This window comes from Camelus bactrianus, chromosome 10 (assembly GCF_048773025.1).
Source record: "Camelus bactrianus isolate YW-2024 breed Bactrian camel chromosome 10, ASM4877302v1, whole genome shotgun sequence".
NCBI classification, from domain to species: domain Eukaryota; kingdom Metazoa; phylum Chordata; class Mammalia; order Artiodactyla; family Camelidae; genus Camelus; species Camelus bactrianus.
In genome coordinates this window covers 44,697,162-44,702,070 of record NC_133548.1, presented here as the reverse complement: position 1 = coordinate 44,702,070, position 4,909 = coordinate 44,697,162, and the positions used below count along the sequence as shown (strand labels likewise).

Here is a 4,909-nt window from a genome sequence, read left to right as displayed (position 1 = left end):
GTCCTGGTGGAGAGGCGATGAGGACGCAGCGTTGGTGATAATAATAGCTTGTATTTATTGACTGCTCACACCGTGCCAGGTTTTGTGTTAAAACCCTTTACATGCATCCATCTTCGCGTCGGCCCTGTGAAGTCGCCACCGTGATTAGCCTCAGTTTTCAGAGGCAGATGCTGAGATTCAGAAAGATAAAGCGACTTGCCTGCAGTCGCAGGTAAGTGGTAAAATCGAACTGGAACTCAGATGTTTCTTCACACCCTGCCCCTGCGGCTGAACATGAAACTGTGACCCCAGGGCCTTGCAGATGTGACCAATGAATCATTCCCTGGTAGAAATTCACAAGAGGGAAGGAAGAAGGGGAGAATGTGGGTGAAAAGTGTGAAAGAAGGAATGGTGGGGCCCCAAGTTACCCAGACACCCTGGGTAGTGGGATAGTTCCCAGTGGTCAAGTCAGTGGCAGGGGAATATTACCATCCAGAAACCTTCTCCTGGCTCATTCCTCTAAGACAGAGGTTTTAATATATTATACCTACTAACTATTGAGCAGCTGGCTCCGGAGGCCCTCAAGGTACCTAAAACTAAAAATGTCCAAATCTAAATTCATTATCTCATCCTCTTTATTGGCCTTTATTCTAAGAAGTTTCACTAGGGTGAAAAAGAACCCTCCCCAACACGTGCGCGCGCGCGCGCGCGCACAGACACACACAGACACACACAGACACACAGACACACAGACACACACACACACACACACACACACACACAGACTGGATGCAGCGCTACTTCATCCATCCCAGTGAGTGGCACCACCATCTACTACTGCCTTGCCTAGGCCAGTTGCCTCAAGATCATCTTTGACTACACTTTCACTTGACTTGAGTGAATATAAATGTTTTAACTTTTTATTATAGAAATTTTAAAATATATATATATTTTATTTATATATATACAGAAGGAGACAGAACAGTATAGTGAACTCTCATATACCCATCACACAGCTTAAACAATTATCAACTCCTGGCCAAGAATTTATTATGATTTGACAAACTTCTATGATATAAGAACCAGGTACCAAGTCCCAAGCTAGGCCCTGGGGATCCAAAGATGAATCAGAGTTCACGGTAACTCCAACCTGGAGGATATAATGTGGTCTTGGTCCTTGAAAGATGAGTAAGAATTACCCAGAAGAAAGGTGTCCTCACTCATTCAGTCATTCTCTCACAACAAGTAATTGTTGTGTGGGAGGCACTGTCCTTGGTGCTAGGAACTTGTAAAGAAACAAGATTCAGTACCTGCCCTCATGAAGCTTGACTAACAGGGAAAGAGACATTAAGCATGTGATTAGAAATGTGATGAGTATCTTGCAGGAGATATGATCACAGGATGCTATGTGAGTGGACTAAATTTGTCCTCGGGAGGTTTGGGAAGGCTTTCTCATAAGGAAGTGGCACTTCTATGAGGGGAAAGGGTGAAGGAGATAGAGGTGATCCAGGAGAAGAGAAAAATGACTCCAAGTCAAAGGAGCAGTACAAGGAGGCCAGTATGGATGCAACAGTGGAGAAGAATGGCATCAGGTGAGGTGGAAAGGTGGACAGGTACCAAATCGAGGAGGGCTTTGTATGTTGAGCTTAGTGTTTTGGACTCTTTTAAGGGCAATGGAAAGTCATCAAAGGGTTTGAGGCAGGGGAAAGGCATGTTCACCCCTGCCTTTTAGATGATCGCTTCTGGCTGCTCATTGGAGAATAGATAGGAGAAGAGCAAAACTAGGCAGTGTGGGGACCAGTTAGAAAGCAACTGATGTAGTCTAGGTGGGAGATGATCATAGTGGTGGGAGTAGAGATGGAGGAAACTGCATAGGTTTTAGATATACTCAGGGGATAGAATTCACAAAAATTAGTGATTGATTGGCTATGGTAGTATGAAGGAATGGATGACTTCCAGATTTCTGCTTGAGCAAATGAAGAAAAAAAATCCAGAAATATCACCCATTTACAAACAGCCCACCAGAATACTTGTCTTGCTAGTCCCACTGAGCAGGATGGCTGCAGTATCCAGGGAAGTCTCACCAAGTAACCAGAAGCTCACAGATAGGATGGTGAGGGTGGGGAAGAGGAGTCTAATTAGCTAAGATGCAAAAAGGAAAATTTACAGTTCACACTCAGTACAGTTTGGCCCACACACAGTCTTCCTGAATCTCTGATCCTAGGTCTGCAAAGCCTCCTAATCAGTGGGGAGTCAACTGGTGTCCTTTATCCATCCTTTCTCTTCTGTATCTCACCCCTCTTCTGGTGCTCTTCTTGGCTTAGGAGCAGCCAGTGGCCTATGAGCCACCTCAGATGCTGTGTGTGGTTTTGAGCAATGTAGGTCCCTCTGAGGCAGCATTCTTTTAAAATTATTATCTTGGACCTATCAGGAAAACCTTGAATTAGAAGCAAATCCATGCAGAGTAATTTACCAGGAGTACTGGCTTTATGCTGTTTGGTTTGATAGGTCAGACTGGTGAATACTTGTGTTACCAGGCAGTTGGCACCCAAGGCCCCCAAAGGGAAGAACAGAGCTTTCAACTCTTTCATCATCAAAGACACTTATGGAGTATAGGCAGTCTCTTCTACCATTACATGTAAGTATTGCTTTGATATTATCATTTTTCTTGTAGTTGATCCAATAAACCTTTTTTCTTCAGGGTGGTTGTTATCACTTGGGAAATCCATAAGGAGTAAAATCTTCCCACATGTTATATGCAGTGGAATTCATAAGACAGGTGCTAGGCCTGGCAAGGACGTCCTCAACACCCATCTTCAACAGGACCATTCTAATACATTCCCAGGTGGAGCGTATAGGAGGAGAAGAGAAAGGGACAGAGGACTGAACTTTGGGAATGCCAGCATTTGGCAAGGCAGCAGAGGAAAAGAAGGCCAAGAGGAAAACTAAGAAGAAACAGAGAATAAAAGAAGATCAGGAGAGAGTAATGTCATGGAAGAAATCCAAGGGAGGAAAGACTTTCAAGGAAGAAAATGTGGTCAGCAACCTCAAATGTAGCAAAGACTTCCAAAGTCAAGGCAAAAAGTTATCCTTTGAGTTTGGCAACATAGAGGTCATGGATCCCCATGATATGATCTATATCAGCAGGAAATGGAGGCAGAAGCCATAGTGAATTGAGGAAAGGAAAATGAGGAAGTAGAATAAGTGCAGGGTCCCCTTTTGAGGAATATGGAAGAAAGAATAGACAGTAGATGAAAAGTGATATAAAGTTAAAGAGATTCTGATTTTGTCTTTTTTTTTTTAAAGATGGCGAATACTTGAACATGGGTGTGAACTACAAAAAGATACCAGTAGAGAAAATGAATTTCAAAGTAAAAAAGAAGGTGAGAGATCCTGGAGGTGATGAGAGGAGGTGGGATCATGGGCTCATGTAGAAGAATTGGACACCTGAACTTTACAGGCTGAAGGGATAGGGGCAAGGATAGGGGGTAGGTCGGGTAATTAATAAGGTGGGAGCAAGCAAGAGGTTTCGGTATTTCATGCCTAGTGATATCATTATTTTCAAAGTCTTGGGCCGAGGAAGGGAAGGAGGGTTGGTTGGAGAACAAGGAAAACCTTGCAAGATAAATATCCTGTCATGAACATGTTGTTGTTGCCTTTGTTGTTATCTGTGCAGCATCCTTTCCCCCTCTAATTAGTAACAGCACATCAGTTTTCTGTGAAGACCCATGCCCTCCCCAGTCTAAGTCCATGTGGTTCAGATGGGTATCATCCCAGCCCCACAACCCACTTTAATGGTGGGCTCCTAACCCAGGTCAAAGTGATTAATTCAAAGATAGGCACGTGACTGTGTTTGAGCCAGTGAAAATAGATCCAAGAATTTTCCTGCAACTGTTGGGCAGGAGGTGCTGGTAGAATGTAAGCCTGGTCTTATCTTGCTATCAGGTGGGATGAGCTTGCCTGAGAATGAAGCCAACTCAAAGAAAGCACAGCTAAGGGATGGAGAGGGACAGATGCCTGATAACATCAATTTAATAGCTATTTACCTTTTCCTGAAGTCATATGAGCTGATTTTTTTTTTTTTTTTTTTGCTTACACCACTTTAAGGTGGGTTTTCTTGTTTGCAACCAAGAGTTATGATGAATACATGAGACAGATATTGCCTGTTGGTACTCAGCCCCACATCCAGTCTTCTATAATCTCCTCTGTACCAACGAGGCTGGAAATCTGAAAACCATATTTTACAGATTTCTGTGTCGCCTCGTTCCGATTAGGTTCTGCCAATGAGAACCCTCACTTGAGGAAGGTGGGAAGAAGGGAAAAGTCCTTCTGCTTTTGGCAGTGCCTCTGGCAACATCAGCAGCAGTGGTTCCAACCTAGCGAATGGAGACCCTTCCAGTAGCATCAGCAATACAGACTCCAGCTGTGTCAGCAGCCAGTGCAGATTTGCAGGTTCTACCTCCTTGATCTTTGGCAATACCTTTTCTCCCTTTTGCTCCTCTAAACCAAGATTACTGGTAGTTTCCTGGTCTCTGGTAACCCTGCTTTCTCCTTCTGCTTCTCCAGACCTCCCCCACAACTTTGTAACAAATTCCTTGCTTTAAATTCCCATCTACTTGGAATATCTAGAGTGCTTTCTGTATCCTTATTGAACAGTGATTGAAACAACAAACATTTTCCTATTTTGCATACACATGTGCGTGCACACACATACACACCACACACAAAGCTCAGAGAGGCCGAGTGTATCAAACCTCCAGAGTTAGTAAGTGGCCTAGCTGGGACTGGAGTTCAGATATGTCTGACTCTAAAGTTTTCACTCTTTCTCTGACCTAAAGCTGGGTTTTGTTATTCTTTTCTATTTATTTGTTTGTTTGTTTGTTTGTTTTTTTATTTATGTATTATTTATAGAGGTACTGGGGATTGAACC

General features: G+C 43.4%; 1 long non-coding RNA gene across 1 annotated transcript; it reads left to right on the top strand.

The window, feature by feature from the left end:
• Positions 1–73: 73 nt before the first annotated feature.
• LOC105076698 (uncharacterized) lies at positions 74–4,388 on the top strand. The gene is made up of 4 exons (XR_006728210.2): positions 74–211; positions 2,488–2,617; positions 3,286–3,362; positions 4,254–4,388. It is a non-coding gene; the product is annotated as an uncharacterized LOC105076698 (long non-coding RNA).
• The last annotated feature ends 521 nt before the right edge of the window (positions 4,389–4,909 follow it).